The sequence below is a fragment of the Manacus candei genome, unplaced genomic scaffold, assembly GCF_025592945.1.
Source record: "Manacus candei isolate 608988 ecotype Guabito, Panama unplaced genomic scaffold, ASM2559294v1 h1tg000011l, whole genome shotgun sequence".
Classification (NCBI taxonomy): domain Eukaryota; kingdom Metazoa; phylum Chordata; class Aves; order Passeriformes; family Pipridae; genus Manacus; species Manacus candei.
In genome coordinates this window covers 26,339,500-26,357,028 of record NW_026138059.1, presented here as the reverse complement: position 1 = coordinate 26,357,028, position 17,529 = coordinate 26,339,500, and the positions used below count along the sequence as shown (strand labels likewise).

At 42.7% G+C, this 17,529-nt stretch overlaps 1 long non-coding RNA gene across 1 annotated transcript in view; it reads right to left on the bottom strand.

The window, feature by feature from the left end:
- Positions 1-1,252: 1,252 nt before the first annotated feature.
- Positions 1,253-17,529, bottom strand: part of LOC127466759 (uncharacterized) — a 53,396-nt gene continuing 37,119 nt past the window's right edge. Inside the window, exon 3 of the long non-coding RNA XR_007902844.1 lies at positions 1,253-1,344. This is a non-coding gene — a long non-coding RNA (uncharacterized LOC127466759). The remainder of the gene's footprint in view (positions 1,345-17,529) is intronic.

Here is a 17,529-nt window from a genome sequence, read left to right as displayed (position 1 = left end):
TATATCTTCCTGCTGCAGATCCTTGTCAACCTCCTTCATCTTGTATGTGAATCAAAGTTATCTTTCTCATTTCCCCTGCTGATGCTGAAAAGGCCTTCATGCAGGTGAACTGCAAATGTCTGTCTTACACTCAAAAAGCTCTCACACTTACAAAGCTCTCATCTCCTGGAAATGTCTGTAAAACCAGTTAATGCATCTTATTGGGGCAACTGATTCCTGTTCCCAGCACCTGTCACTTGCCCAGAGCTCAGTCCCTTCCAGACTCCTCCAAGGACTATTCTGCACAATGTCTGTAAAGACTCCTACACCATCCATCCATAGTAGCCATCTTGGGCTATTTTCATCCTGGAAAATCCTGGACCAGGATTTTCATTCCTTCACTCTTCCTTTAAAGTGCACTTCAGAGAGCAACAATGCAGCTGATAATGCTTGTTTTGACCCAGAGTCTTCTCAGATAATTGCAGGTGCAGGACAGGGGCTCCTGAGTGAGAAGACTGGTTACCAGGGTCCTCTCCAGCAACACAGAAGAGGAGAAAGGAGAGCATCTCTAGCAGTAGGGAAACCTAGATGTCTTCTCTGCATCAGGGGAGGTAGCCAGATCATGTTCCAGCAGAAGCTCTTCATCTGGCTCTCTTAAGCTGCATGTGATGAGGTCTTAGATCAGCGTAACATTGGCAAAGTTCATCTGACTGTTAAACGGTGATAAAACAAATCATCAGCATCTCCCTAACTCCACATCTAATGATTGTGCTGGAAGGATTAATAAGTTGGAGAGCTGGATGAGCTCTGCCAAAATGTTCCCAGACACAGTCACTCACAGATTTTAATGAATTTGGCCAGCAACCTCTCTTGGTACTTGCTGTCTTGCATATTCATATGACAGGCTTCTATCAGCACTCAGCCTTGTAAAGTCAGTGTTTCAAGGCTGCACACATGAGCATTCCCAGGAAGCAGAGTTTGAAACTGGGCTGTGCAGGTGTTGGAGTTCAAAGTCCATATGTAGTCATGTCACCATTCATATGGTAAACACCCACGGTCTGGTCCCCCCAGCTGGGCAGTGATGCTGGAGTGAGAAGCAGCAAGTCCTCCTCCAAAGACCTTTGAGAGGAAACCATTAGCTTGGAAAAAAACCAGAACAGACCTGGAAATGGGCATGCTGAACCATTCCAGGTAGCTGGGAGCTGCTCCTGACAGCACTGGCTTAGGATGAAGAAGTTTACTCTTGTATCACTTACCCTATCTTAGTGTGTGAAGACAGAGTGTATCAGGGTCATCTCTGGCACATAAGCTCATGATGGTGAGCACAAGGCTGTGAAAGTTTCAGTTATTTGATCCTTTAGGAATCTGTAAAGAAAGAGTTGAAGGCCAGGTGGTGTTACATCACACTGAGCAAAGAGAGAGAGATTTTGGTTGTCTAACGAAGGTTCCCTGATTGACTTTCACTGGATCTTGTGTTTGTTCATTAATGCCACTTTACTTCCCATTAACTGGTACAAATACTAACCTGACAAAGCAAATTGCCTCAACCCTGATACTTGTCTGATAATGCATAACTGTACTGATTAGATCTTCACTTAATTTAAATCCTTAACTAAATTCTTAATTTGAGGTGAGCCTTTAAAGGTCTGCTGAACAAATAAAAGTACCTTCTTCTACTGAAGAAGAGTCAGGCTTCCCATGTTCAATCAATTGACCTTAGAAGCTCATAATTTCAAAGGTCATGAGTGAGCTTCGGGGCTCCTGCAAGTTTTATGAAGCACCAAACACTCTTCTGTGAAGCAAGGTGCTGGCTGGGTCCAACTGCTGCAACCTCCAGGCCCAGGTAGGGCACACAGAAGAGGGTGTGCTAGGGAAGAAGGACCAGTCAGCCTTGCATGGGAGAAAAGGAAAGATTATTGGATCTATTAATTTTCTCGGTACTGACTGAGAAGTCAGATGTTGTTAAAATGTGTGTTTCGTTTAAAAACCCAGCAAGGCCAGATGTTTGCTAAGTGGATACACTTTGACAAGTGCCTGCATATTAAAATACAAACTATAAGTGAAAAAGTGAGTGCAGCTGAAGCATTAAACAAACATTGACAGGACACACGTGAGCACGCACAAATTGCCGTGTTTGCAGTGCAGGACGCACAGAGCTCCCATTTGTGTGCAGAGACATCTAATTGTTCATATGCTGCAAACACATGCTCTCTTCTGCCTATAGAGCCACAGTCTGTAACAAATGGCTACATAAATAGGAGTATATAGCTACACAAATGGCCAGTTCACCTGGCAGCACATGCCCACATCTGGGAGTGCGGCAGCTCCGTCTGCCACAGCCGCCAGACATCACCTCCTGGTAGAATCCAGCTGGTTTTTTGAGCAGTCTGTCCATGCCACATCCAGTTAGATGTCCCTAAGAGCTGCAACATCCCCTGACCACCGTCTGTGAAATGCCAGCACGGCTTTGATGCCTGTGGATGTATTTCTCTGGCTGACATCTCCTGGCCTCCTGAAAACAGGGAGGATAAACCACAAGCAGTTCTTTTAAATCAAATAATTCAGCATTTACACTGCTGCTGTCAGATCACAAAACTGCAGCAGATGATACAGCAGGGCTCCAACTCCACTGTTCCAACAAATAGTGCAGTATTTGGTCAACTCTCACTGTGACCAGGCGCAAAAGCAGGCACTAACATCTACATCTCCTGTGAGTTTGTGAGGCAGAAACTCCATTGTAATTCTGAGCAAGTCAGCAAGATGGTCTGTGAGGTCCCATAATGCTTAATGCTTCCTTACCAGGGACATTTTTTCAATAGACTCAGTCTGTACAATGTGTCATTACCCCCTCAGCTTTGATCATCAATCTGAGGAGTATATCTCCTTAGAGACTAACAAACAAATTCTGGATGTGAAGCTGCTGAAAAGGCCACTTTGGTTGATTTTTTTTCATATTGCTTTGTGTTCCTGCTTCACAGAACAGAAGGGCAATAAAAATTAATTTCATGATGTAATAAAATATTTGCCTTGAGGTTTCTGGAAGCTGAAGCACTGGTATTTTATTAGCACGCAAAAATTCATTATGAATATAAAATCGTGACGACACAGTGTGGTTGTTAAACCTTAGGATATCACAGGCTTAGAAAAACATAATCAACCAAATGAAATAACCTTTTAAACCAAACAAGTTTACAAACATTATCATTAAAAATAACAGTAAACAAATCAACTATTTCCAATAGTTTTAATCTTCATGGAACATGAGTAAAAAAACACCATCAGCTGGCCCCAAATGCCTCAGGATTTGGTTCCCACTTTGGAAGGTCTGCCTTTCCTGAGGCTACCAGATGTTCAGAAAGTTTCATGTCATTATAGACTGTCTTCGTTTTCCAAGGTCCCACTTATTTTTCTCCCAAATTACTTAAGCTCAGTCAAAGCCCACATCTTGTTCCGTCTCTTGCTGCCTGGCTTTGTAACAAGATGGAACAGAAGGTCCAGAACTAAGAAAAGGAGCATAGGCAGATGACCCTCCTCTTAGGTTCACAGCACTTGGCTGGATGAGGTAAAGGTAAGACAGAAACTGATTACTTAGTGTTTTCTTTTTTTTTTTTCTTCATTTGCCCAGACACTATGTTCCTGTGTTTAGGTCAGGTTTGAGGTGTGCAGGACAAGGTCAAGACATTACTTGTCTTCTCAGTAAGTTAGAAAGACATTAATAAAGTGATTTTTTTCTGAAAAGTGCTTTTTATTGGCAATGAGCATGTTAGAGTACAAAGCATTAAATTGCTGGCTGACACTATGGAGTGTTTATTAAAGAAACTGCAGAAGCTAAAGAACCCACTGCAATCACTCTGAAGTGTGGGGAGCCATCACTTTGTGGTCTGCCTTGAAGTTTCCCCAAATACACACAACTAAGTTTTACCTTTGTCCTGGTTTTGACTCAGATAGAGTTAGTTTTCTTGCTAGTAGCTGGTTCAGTGCTGTGGTTTGGATTTAGCAGGAGAATCATGTTGATAATACACTGATATTTTGGTTGTGGCTAAGTGGTGTTTACCCAAAGTCAAGGACTTTTTAGTGTCTCATGCACAAGAAACCAGAACGGAGCAAGGCCAAGACAGCTGACTCAAAATGGCCAAAGGGATATTTCATACAATAGAACATCATGCCCAGTATATAAACTGGGAGAAGTTGATTGGGAGGAGACAATCGCTGCTGTGGGATGGGCTGGGGTTCAGTCAGCGGGTGATGAGCAATTTTGTATCCCTTGGTTTTCTTGGGTTTATTCTCTCTCTCGTTATTACTACTACTACTGCTACTACTACTACTACTACTACTGCTACTACTACTACTACTACAGTTGTTGTTGTTGTTGCTATTATTATTATATTTTACTTTATTTCCATTAGCAAACTGTTCTTAACTCACAAGTTTTACCTTTTTCCAATTCTCCACTCCACCCTACCTAGGGGTGAGGAGTAATACTTAGCTGCTGGTTGGAGTTAAACCACAACAACTTTTCTTATCAGGAGGGCAGTAAAAATGAACCACAAAGAAAAGCTATTGTTTTACCAGCAAATGGGTAAACTGGTGGATGCAAGAGTCACACTTTGTTTGGGTGTTTTGCAGAGGCTGAAATGTTCCTGCCTGAGCTGAAACTGTGGGAGTCACTTGAAACACCCAGCAAGGCAATACCAGGACCTGGTGGTGTGAGCAGAAGGGTCTCCATATGGCCAAATGCAAACACCCAGCCAGGGTCTTTGTCAGAGCCAAACAGGAAGGTTCAAGAACCCATTCCTGCATGAAGGCAGGGGAAGTGGATAGAGAGAGCAGGAGAAAGCTGAGCAGATGCATAGTGTGGTTTTCAGCCTGGTCCATGAGCATCCTATGCAGGCAGAGGCAATGCTGTCCATCACCTCCAAGCAAACCTCATCCCACCAGTCCAGAAGAGGACAGAGATATATGAGAAGGGTAGGAAATGTCACTGAAGCAGTCAGAGAAAGCAAGGACCCGCTAGAGAAAGGTTTACAGAGTCACCATGACCAAGAAGTTTTTGGGATGAGGAAGGAATAAAGACCTTTCAGCAAAGAAATCCTCTTCTCACTTTCACCCATACCAGCAGCATTAAGAGTGACAGGGCTTTGTGCATGTTTTGGAAATAACCAGCCCAGGTCCAAAGCAGTGACAACATTTTGTGTTTGACCTTCTCACTAGCCAAGTTAAAAACTTTGGGGAGCCCTCAGACCAAAGCTGAAGCCTAACTTCACCTGTATTAAACTTGTTCCTGCACCCCAGACTCTTCTACACAGGGAAGGCTCATTAAGTCTGAAACACATCCATATTTTGCAATAGACTTGCTTTTTATATCGCAGATAGTTAAGAGCATTTTTTAAGCATAACTGTAACCAGTGATTTCATAGCAATACCACTTATTTTCCCATTGCTAGATCTCCTTATTTGCTGAAGACAGCAGCAAGGCCACAGCACGAGCACCAGAAAAGCCATTTGCAAGCAGCAGTGACCCTAAGGTTGTTGATACCACAGAACCCTGTGTCCCAGAGGACCTCTGGAACCATTGGCATCCTTGGGTGTTTTGGGAAGGATTAATCAAGTTACACTTCTTTCTTCCCTTTTTTAATGCCCCCTCAACCCCACAGTCATGTTGGATGGACAGGTTGGAATGACTGTCAACCACTGAGAACTGTGGTCTCTCCTGTTTCACCGTGAGCACTCTGTGCTGCTCTTTGTTTGGAGCATTCAGTCCATGAACACCCAGGAACTTTTAGACTCTGCTTTGGAGGGCAGAGTAGTTGTCCAGCACTGCTTTTACCGTAGTGTCCAGTTTTGCCTTTTTTATAGCTTGGCCACAGTCACACAACAGTCATTGGTCTTTGGGGTTTAAAATTCCCTTGCTAGGTAGTTGGAGGCTGTTTGGAAGACATATACAGAAAGGCACAAGTTCTGGAACCATTCAGCACTCTACATTTACGTCTATAGCACAGTTGCCTGAAACTGCTAAGGATTGCACTTAGTGACCCACACGGTCCTTTCCAATCCTTGTTCTTCACTAATCAAGAGGAACAGTCAGAGGCAGGATGCAATTACAAAGTGAGGTTCAGTTATGCATAATAAAAACATCCCACCAGAAGAAGCAGTCTGTGAAGTGGCAGCAATACCAAGAGACCAAGCAGTGACAACGTTCAGGGCATATTAACCTACAATGAATTTTAGAGACAAATACAGATTAATATAATTTTGGCCTTCTTCAGTAGGGACATTATGTTGTAAGTCAGTACATTTTCTCTCTTTCACAGTAACAGACCTGCTTTCTCTCATGTGCCCTCTCCACACAGAAAATTACCACGCACAATTGCTCGCACAGAGTGATGCTCTTAATGCAACTGATCTTTAGTTTAGATCACTTATTCTCTGAAAAAAATAGCTTTTGATAAGTAGTTGGAGGAGTTCAAAGAAGAGCTATGAAACCAATGAGAAATCCAGTAAAACCAGGCCAATTTTGTTACTTCCCAATCCTACATATAGTGATGATAGCCTATTCTTAGCACATACTGACGCCTGTGGGAAGGTTAGTGAAGTTAAATAGGTAGTTTTTAAATGACAAAAACTAAAGTGGAATAAAGTATGCAATGGACATTACCTAGGAAGGAAACATAATAACTGTCCACTACTCTGTGCAGGGAAAGAGCAGCCCACCACAGACTATGGACTAATTTTCACCCAAGAGGAATATGTTAGAAAGATCACTATGAATAATTATAGAATTGACCCTGGAGATAATACTAATAAACAGATAGTCCTACAGCAGCAGAAAGATGGACAAAATTATGTAAAAAGTTCTTTCTGTTTTTATAAACCTCAGAAGCAGGAGTGATGCTATGTATTTTTGCTTTCATTTGAAAGGCTTACCTAAGATTTTTCAAAGTAATTTCTCCTGACAGTATGCTGAAAATGAAGACTTTTCTTTGATAAAAACAAAGTCCGTAAATCTTTCACTGGAGAGAGAAAAAAAAAACAGTTGGGGTGACAAAGACACTAAGCAAATGTCAATGTGAAGAGGCATTTCAGAGAGCTGTTTACAGGTTTCCATCCTTGGTACATGCCAGTTTGTAGAATAGGACCTCAGAACCTGACTTTCAAGTGAGGATTGATCAAGTCTCCATTTCTGCAAGTGCTGATGAGAAACTATGCCTGCATTATTGCACCACAAATAAGTTTTGAGTGGAAATGTCAGCAGCAAGATACCTGAAATTCCAGTCCATGGAGAGAATTGGAAAGATGATTAAGTAAAGGTACAAAATGATCATTGAGTAGCTAGAGACTTTCCCTTCTAATTAAACTGGTTCTGGATTCTGGAACAGATGGCAAAGAAATGTGTCTGATTTCAGAGTGGAGTCGGACATCACTTAAGGGATATATTTGCTTATGATTGCAAATTATTGGATTGTATAGTCTGTGAACTCACTTTCTTTCTTGTGATTTCATGTCCCTAATTCTACTCCCTCTGGAGACAGTTATAAATGGTTTGTTCACTTCTGCAGGGGCATGATAGCGTTAACAACGCAAAGTCTCCAGCAAAGATACAACACCTGCCTCCGTGTTCCGTACGTCTGAGGCCACAATGGTAGCACTTGGGAAGCACTAGTATTGACAAAATGGGTAAAATTGAGTGTGCCCACCAATAAGCAGCAGTGAAAGCTGGGTGTGTGATGGTCGCTCAAGCTCAGTGCAGCTATGCCAGCACCGCTCGCTGAAGCAGATGCTCCTTCTGCCTTTCCCTGGAGGGACTACTGGGAGAGGCTTCCCATTGCACTGCTGGGAGATACATGAAGTATCAAGTCCCTCAGCGAGAATCCTGTTTCCTGGGTTCAGCAAGGTACTCCAGCAAAGTTTTGTCTGGGCTCTTTTCAAGATGTGCAGATGTTTCAGGGGTGCAGCTGAAGAAAGATTTCAAAGGCATGCAAAAGATAAATGACCAGACTAAACCCCACAGATAGGAGATACCAGTCATGTCTACACTTGGGCTTGAAAACACTTTGATGTTTCATTATTGTATTCAAGCTTGTGCCCATTGCTGTCTGGTCCCACTTATGTTCTGGCCATGACCTAATTCTAACTTGGTTGCCATCCCTGAACTGAACAAACCCTAACTGTGCACTATAGTTGGAAGTGAAGGCCTGGCCCCCATCATTTTACACTCACCGTAGCACCCTGCTGTGTAAAATGACTTGAAGATGCTGACAGTTATGGGGATGGCAGGATGTCAGCTATAAATGGTTCTGTACAACCAGAGAATAAAGGAATTATGCCTTTCAGGCATGGCTGCAACAACCTCTAAGCATTTCAAGTTCAACCCAACCACTCCACCCCAGTTCTGGTGCACTCCCACATTTCTTCTGGAGTGGTTATTTGCAAGCCTACATAGAAGGAGAATAGTCCTCTGCTCTTTTCACTTGACTTTTTTTAGCCTGATCCATCTTTGTGCCTGTTCTACACACGGTCCCAGAGGAAGACGAATCAGCAGACCTCAGGAAGCCGTGAGCTCTCATGAACCCCTGGATAGGAGTAAAGTAGGCAGTTGCTGCTAACACCAGTCCAGCCATTGGAGAACATATATCAGTTTGTGGCTGACCCATTTCCCATTACATTCATGCCAAAAGGCATTTTCTTTATCTTTTGAACTTTCAGAGAGGGGAAGAGGAGCTAAACTCACAGCAATATCATGGGCTGGTTTTGGAGGCAGTGAATGAATATGATTAATTATCACCCACTTTTTTACTCCATCGGATTAATAAGGGACATGCCTGGCATGCTGCAGTCTCCCTGCTCAGCCCTCTGTACACACAGCATGCGTGCTGTGATTCAGTCTCACACGCCACCTTCTGAAGGGAAGAAACAGAGCCATGAGTCAGTGGGGCATGGCTCCAAGTGCCCTTCATGCAGTAGTGTCAGCCTTATCCAGCAGCACTGAAAGTTGTGTTTTATTAAACACAAACACAGAAGTGATTGTGCCTTCCTAATTTGGCAATGCTATCTGGAGTCAGAAGGCACAGCACAGATCAGCTTAATAAAAATGTTTCATTTCAGAAGCTAATGATCCTCACCTGGCTACCAGGAACTTGATGAAGGAAACAAAAAAAAACTAACTAGGGCATTACAATGAACTCTCTGGGACATAATAATAAATGTGAATTTCCTTTTGTGATGCCCATTTCCCCTTTGTGTAGGTACCTGTCAGGAACCACATATCAGATAAAACAGATGATAACTATGCCAAGGAAACCTGGGACCCTTAGCTGGGCTAATGGCCCAGCTAGCGTTAAAGCCCCCTTAGTAATGACAATGGAAATGAATGACTGTAATAAATAATGAACATTGGCCTTTAGATAAGATGTATTTTATTTCCCAGTAGTTAAGAGTATTTATAAGCTACAATCACAAATGACTGGCTTGTGCTAAATGTAGCTTGGAGTAGGCAGACAAAATTTTCTTGGAAGTCTCTGGGCAAATTCAGTAGTGACGACAGCAATACTTTCAGCAGTACCACTTGTCCCCCATCTGCAGGAGCAATATGCAATTTAGTGCTTAGAGTATTTTGAAAGAAATGGCTACAAGGGTAATCAATAAAGCTTGGATTAGTGTCCCTGCTCTTTGAGCACCAGGGTACAGTGTAGGAAACCAGGAGGGGGACCACAAAAGGGCCTGGGGAGGAAGCCTTTCCCAAAATCGAAGGGCCACAGACTCCTTGCATGGGGATGGGTCAGACACCTGAGTAATCAGAAGGCTGATGCTCTTTTCCCTTGGACAGTCTAAATGAAAAAGTGCCTTCCATCTGCACGCAGTGGTTCCCCTGCCTGCCCTCTTCAAGGATTGTGCTACCTCCACAGGCATGTGAGAGAAGCTACCTTACTGAGGACTGCTGTAGGCAGTGCTGGGCAGGAGTCACTGGTGTTTACTCCTTCAGGTGCTCAAGGGTTTTAACAGACCAGTTCTGGAGACACACTGAAATTGCTGGTCATTCAGTGGCATTTAAGAACTTGTAAATTCAAAATAAAACTGAGCAAGTGGTTCCTTAAACCTTCCAGTCAGTGACATCCCATCCTGGCAAAAGGGGCAGCTGGGCAGCACTGCCAGCCCTTGGAAAGTACCTAGCTTGTTTCTTTCCACTTGACAGAGTCCAAAATGACTTAGTGGATTTTATTTTCCCTGCTCCCAGGATTTACTTTTCACCCATGCACAAAGGAGGAAATATGTTACTAATACACCAGAATTCTGGAAACATTAAAAAAAAAGGGGGGGAGGGTGGAGGAGGGGAGGGCAGTGGTGGGAAGGGGAAGATGGGGACCTCTGCCAACTAGTTGTTCCAGTGATTTTCAGTCTGTGAATTTTATTTGCCACAGACCCCTACATGATTTCCAGGAAGGTGCAGAAGCCCAGAAGATAGGTGTAAGTCAACTGCAAATGACAGTTCTCTTGTTTGGCTTTAACATACTCCTTGAAGTACACCACAACCCCCATAGCGGTCTCTGACCACGGGCTAAAAATTACTGTTCTTTCACCATAGCTATAAGAAGGGAGACAGTGTCAACTTGAGAGGCCACTTTCACAGCTGCTGAAGCCATGGAGAGCTGTTTCAGGGGCTCAGGGCAGTGCAGCAGTGATCTGTTTTCCATTGCTTAGAGCAGTGAGGCTGTCTGGTACTGTTGTGGTATGCTGCTGGAGAGAGAGATGCTCGGCTAGTACAAATCAGTGCATATTGTCAAAACAGTTTGGACTTTACAGTCCATTTATTTAGCTGTTAAAGGCACTACAGATGCTTTTAGTAAGTAGAAAGTTTTCACACAAAATTGGAGACTTTCAGCAGACAGCACTGCAGTTCCTGTGAGGACAATGCCTATGAAAAAACCATCTTTGGTAAACAGGAAAAAGGAGATGATCCGTTTTGATCAGTGACTGCAACAATATAATTTCTAGAAAAGATTAGAAGAGAGGCTACTCAGATAACATCTGTTCTATTGGCACAACCTGTTGTAAACCTGGAACACTGAAAAAAATGAGAACAGAGACCTATTAAAATATCAAGCTGCAAAACCCACAAGCAATGGTGTGATTACCTGGAGAAGAAGTGCAAAGCTTTCTTGAAAGTCAATTTCCTTTCTTTGAACCCCTGTTCTCCTTACAGTTTTGTGTTCTCTCTACCAAAAAATACACGGCCATTACACTTAGCAGGGAAGACAGAGAATTGGATGAGTTATTAGCAAAGCTGACCAAAACATGGAGATATTTAAAACCTGCCTGGATGCAATCCTGTACAACCTCCTTTAGGTGAACCTGCTTTAGCAGAGTGATTGGACTACATTATCCACAGAGGTGCCTTCCAAGCCCAACCATTCTGTAATTCAGTGATAAACAGAAGCAGGAACTTCTTAAAGCTCAATATATATTTTTTAAATGCCAACAAAGAATGTGAAGGAAAGCAAGTATATTTCTTACGGGCTACTGTTACAGGGAGATGAAGTAGCTGAGATGGGATATGAAGGAGTCTGAAGATGACAGCGCCTAAAGGAAATAGTGCCACGATATTTCTTCAGGTTCCCAAAGTCATTCAAAATGTTGGATTGAATTTCTTTCATCAGACATTATACTAAGTGGAATCTCTACCAGTAAAATCACATTGCTGTATGAATGACCTTTCTTCTGATAAGGATTTAAAATATGTATTTTTAATCAGTCAGAAAAATCAGCTTTTGAGACAAATTATTTACATGAGCAATATGGTTTATGGCAGTCCAGAGTCACCAGAAACTGTACTTTTCATGACTTGAATGTGGCAAAATACCTCAAACCAGCTTTTCTTTTCCAGAAAAATTCTGTTTTCTAAAGCAAAATAAAGGTAATTAAATATAATTAAAATATAATCCAATTATTATTGTTTTATCATTAACATCTCTGGTTCTTTCCCTAATAAAAGAAGATGTACATCGATGATCTAATTCTTCAAAAGAACTAATTTTTCAAGATAGAAGAGTTGTGAGTATATAAAAGCATCCCCCAAGAAATGCAAACCTGTCAAACTCTGGTTTATGTTGTATTTCTCTAAGTCAAAAATGTCTGCAGTGAATATTATCAAATTCAGTCTCTGTGAGAGATCCTCTGAGACAGGTTTCAGCTCAGAAGAAATTGTTTTTCCTGCGAGGAGGGTGAGGAAGTCAGTGAAAGCAGAGCATGATAATGACCCGGTCTCCTAAAGTTTAGGTATAATATTTCCAGTAGCCACCACCGTAATGTACTTTATTGAAGGATTCAGTGGACACCTTGGTAACCATGAGAAAAAAGCTCAGGGGTTTTGTGCGGATACTTGAGGTGTAGCAATCCTAACATGAAATATACATTAGCCATGAAATCAGGTCAGCATACAGCATATCTCTGAAGGCTTTTTGTGAAAATTCATGGCTCTTTCGGAGCAAGTCTGGATTTCAGGAGGGCAGAGCTGCCCTGCATGGGCAATCTCAGCTGAAAATTCAGTGCCAGAGGGCAGAGCACTGGGAGCCACATTTCCTCTCAGACTGGCCTGGCCTAAGGGAGTTTGGGGGTGGACAGTGGTCCTTCCCACCAGGACTGTGAGTGTTGGGGAGAAGTCCTGGGCAGGTGGGAATTGCTTCTCCAGCCTCCAGCCACTGTTCGCCTGCCCCCGTCCTGCTGGGCCATGGGATGGGCGTTGGATGGGAGATGGCAGCAGAGAAATGTTGCTGCAATGAACCTGATCACAAGGGGCAGCCTTGGGGCTGACTGGATCCTCTGGAATGCCAAAAACTATTTTATAACTCTATGAGATGAACCTTTGAAAATTAAACTGCAATAGAGGCCACATGCCCTTTTGTTCTCCATTACTTGACTGCAGGATTTCTGCATACTAGTTTTGCTCAAAGTAAAGTGAAGCATCGGTGAGACGCAGTTTCAAGTGAGCAGGTGTTTTTTTCTGTGAGTGCTCTGTACAAATTACTCTGTCAAGAAAACGTTCCAATTCGAGATTGAAATTCTTCATATCTAGTAATGCCAAAATTGTGGTTAATGCATTAACCCATTGAAGATGATGCAACTTTTAAGGGGGTGAGGAAAGCTAAGTTATTTCTGATGATAGTGTGTTTGCATTTCTCAGATCCCTTCCATCTGTCTACTAAAATGCACCCTTTTCCAGGGTAATACAGTCAGCCTTGAATTCTAAGAAGGGAACAAGGGGCCACTGTGAGAATAAAGCACAGGTTCAAAATTCAGACCAGTTTCGGTATGATTTATCTCATTTGACATCATCCATCTATATGTCAGTCTCTCCCTACTGGCAATGAAGAGAGGCACTTCCAACTAACCCCTCCTAAAGAGATGAGTGAGCCAGATCTCTGAGAGGTGCCCCTCTCTGTTTGACTGGAGAGGAGGCTTAGCCATTTACCTTGGATGAAGTGCCCCGTGCTTCAGTAGCTACGCTTACATGAGAGGAAACCAGGAGATGGTGGCCTTGGAAAGTTGTCAACGCTGTGATTTTTACATGTCTCCTCCAAAACACTCCAGTGAAGAGTATGGGGCATAGACATCTTGGAGAAAACAAGCAGTCTCAGCTGGCCTCAGCTCTGTGTCACAAAGTAGCCAGAGTGGCCAAAAGCTGGAAAGATGTTGTGCAAGAAGCCTCCTCCCTCCAAAAACACAATGCTAAATGAGGGACCAGAGAGATGCATGCAGCCAGCAAGTATTCTCTCTGCCTCATTTAATCAAGACAGTAAGATTAGCTCTGGGATGAAATGAAATCAATTTTCTGATGAAAAACCGGTGGAATTAAATTTCTATTAAATATTTTACCACTGTCTAATTTCCACAGAGATTTTAATTTAGTGTTGCAAAAACTTATGAACAAGTACACTATTCTTTTAGATGACAATTAAGGTATTTTGATTCAGAAATTATGTTAAAGTGTTGTACACAGACCAGTTCTCTCATGTTCCTGTGCTTTGTGTAAACGAAGCCACCAGACAGAAAACCTCTTTTGATAGGTGCCACGTGACACCCCCATGGAGACATGATGGTCCATCTCAGCAGACATGATCACCCCACAGAGCCAAAGTGGGAGTGCAACACATCAAAACTACTTTGTTCACTAACCATTACCTCAGATCAGAAGTATTTCAAATTTTTTTCTCAGAAACATAAGCATTTTCTACTGAACAGTTTTGCCCACCTCCCCTTCACTTTCTTTGAAAAATGTCATAGGAAAACACCCTTTTGCTTGCCCTAGTTTGTACCCAGGGCAAGTCTCAGTTTCATGTTCCAATGGGAACCTGGTCCAGACGTTTACTGGGCCCAATCTCCAGAGCACTGTGTGCCCCCAGTTTCAATTAACATCAGGAGGAACTGGAAATGTGTAGCACCAACAGGACTCGGGTCCCTCTAGGCAAACAAAGATCTAGTTGATTGCACTGTTAACTAAGGATGGAGTACCAGGGGAGATGAGGAGAGCTGCAAGTTCCATCACACTGCTGGCACTCTAGGAAAGCTACATTACAGGCAAATTCACCCACAGCCACCTTAAAGCAGAGCTCCATGCTGGACATTTGCAGGCCTATCTGTTTCATCCTTGCTTTGCTATAGCTAAGATGGAGTTTCTATTATGCAGCTGCTAGAGGATTATGGGGACATCATAGGACTAGGTTTTAGGAAGGGTTCTAAAAATACTGTCCTGCAACCTCTCCATAGCAGTTTTAACACTGGGGCTTGCAAAAATCTGTAAATAAATTCCTGCGAGGAGCTAACATAGAAATTTTCCTTTTGACCACAGATGGAAGAGCAAACTTCTCATTCATTTTATGTCCATTTTAATTTTCTTTCTTACGAGAATTTAAGGTTTTTTTCCTAGATAGTGAGAGCTGTTCAGCATCAAAATCAGAAATAATTTTTGAAGAAAAACAGTTTCTTTAAAAAAACCCCTGGACTAAAGGCACTGTTGAGGTTTAAAAACAATTTGAAGACAGAGGTAAAGACACCTCAAAAAAATCTTGTGTTCTCTAAAAAGCATCAGTTCCTGAGTCTGAAGTGTCATTATCACTTAAAAGTTGGACTCAATGACCCTTGTGGGTCCCTTCCAACCCAAAATATTCTGTAACTCCTATCTGTAACTCCTGTAATTATAGAATCACAGAACATCAGGTTGGAAGGGATCTTAAGGATTGTCTCATCCAACCTTTCTTGGCAAAGGCATGATCTAGACAAGATGGCGTAGCATCCTGTCCTGCTGAATCTTGAAGTGTCCACTGTTGGGGAATCCACCACTTCCCTTGGGATATTATGCATTATTAACCTGCAAGCCAAATAAAAGCAGGCATGAAATTTTGAAAAGTGAAAGGAAGAAAAAAACCCAAAGAGCATTTATATAGTATGAATATTACCTGCTGTCTGAAGCTAAAGTTTTGAAAAATCCCCATGTCTCCTTTTTAAGATCTTTGACAAGAGCAGTCATTTTACAGCCTGCATGCACATGTATAATTTTTTTTGGCAGGATGACGAGCTCTGAGAACAATATGGGGTAGGTCAGGGTAGATGGGATGGACCTTTTCTGGTCAATGGGTGGCCTTGCAGGTCACACTGCTCTCCAGTACTGCAGGTTTTCTGTACCGGGGAATTTCATCAAAACCAATGAAAAAACAATCCAATTCATGAAGCCTTCCAACAGCTACAACTCACATAGTTTTTTGGATCCCAAACACTTCCTGAAGCCAAAACAGAGACTCTGATACTTTGGAACATATCAGGATACCTATCTCAAGGAGCCGATGATTTTCGAAGGCTCATAGTTGTTAACTGCTACTGACAATAAAATGGATTTAAGGTCATAGCTGCCATTTGCAAGGAGTTGCCCAACATATGAAAACTCAGCCCCAATCTTCCGAGCTGAACTTCCTCAGCAGTGAACGTAGTTAACTGTACATCCATCCCATATTCAAAGAGCATACAAGGAGGCTGAAGAGCCATTACCTCCAGGGGAAGGTACAGATAAAATCTTCAATGACAGGGCAACCAAACCATGCCATGTTTGCCAGCTCTCAGGGCTGTCTCTGGACGATGTGGATCTCAGGGTTGCTCAGGGTTGTGTCTGGACACAGGAGAAGCTTGATCCAGACAGCAGCAGGAACTGAAACAGCATGAGGAGTGGTACAAGCCCTGAGATGTGCAGGGAGGGAAGTGAGGCATATCATGCTGAGACCATGGCCAAGGAAGTAGGAGCAGTGGGCTTGGAGGGAAGCCACAGAGATCCAGAGAGGTGGTGGACAGTATGTGGGCTCTTCTTTGGGAATTTATTGTATCTACATGGAGGACAGAGAGATTGGGGTAAAAAGATGAGCTTTGTCAGGACTTCCTCACAGCCTGTCAGGGTTGTGAGGAGAGGCTGGTTAGGATCAAGATGCTTGACCATGCATAGCAGGACTGCAAACAGCAGGATGAGTGCATGCATGAGTCTGCATGTATGTCCCACGTGCACAGACATAGTGCTGTTGTCACTCAACCCACGGCATGACTAGCAGAGCCTTTAAAAAGAAACCACACACGCACAAATATTTTATGTGCATGCCTTATGTATAAGGCATGGGCCAAACGACTTGCCCACACAGTTCTGAAATGTACCCTTTTACTCCTTTTGGTGCCAAGGAAATGTTTTTGACTACAAATGGTGACAGGGACGATTGCACAATCCAGTCCATACGTATGAAAACCAGCAGGCTGAGCATAAATGTCTATTTGAAGGAATACAGATGAATCAGTAATGATATTAGAGTGATTAGCCAACTGCTTTAATTGATATGTACAAAACCATATGTGCTTATAAGCTTACAAATGCTAACTCACACTTATCACCATCTGCACAGAAAAGTCACAGTAAATTTCCTTTTCCTAAATGCAAGTTTGTCATTTTAAAAGAGATAGGCTAGGGAGGGTACTGAAAGGCTGTGCCATGAAAGGTCCTTCAATACCGACACAGGCGTCTCTCAGACCAGATTTTTTTAGTGACCATAATAGAGTTCAGTTGTTGGCCAGGTCAGTGCAAAGACATGAGAGAAATTTAATAACCAGCTTTTCAAGAGGAAAAATAAAATGAAGTTCTTACAAGAAATTATGAGGAAGGCTAGTTGTACATTGGTTCCCCTTCCTCTCCAGTTTTCTCCTGGCTCTGTCCTAGGGCTATATATGAACCCACAGCAAAAGGCTAAAGAAGAGCAATCCAGAAATAACTAAACAACATAAGAGCAGGTCACTGGTCACTGAAACTTCTGCTGGAAAAGCAATGATGGTAGGAAATAGTCAAGTGTGTTTTTTGCAAAGTTACTGTGAGAGTCTCTGGCTGTAGATACAAGTCCTTACCACCTCAGCCAGGTAGAGTGTGGGGTCCAGCTCCAGCTGTATTGCTGCAGAACAGTTCATGACCATGGTCTCTTATTCAACTCCAAGCAAAATCAGCTGATTCTGTTTAAAATCAGGTGTGATGGTAGTTAAGTG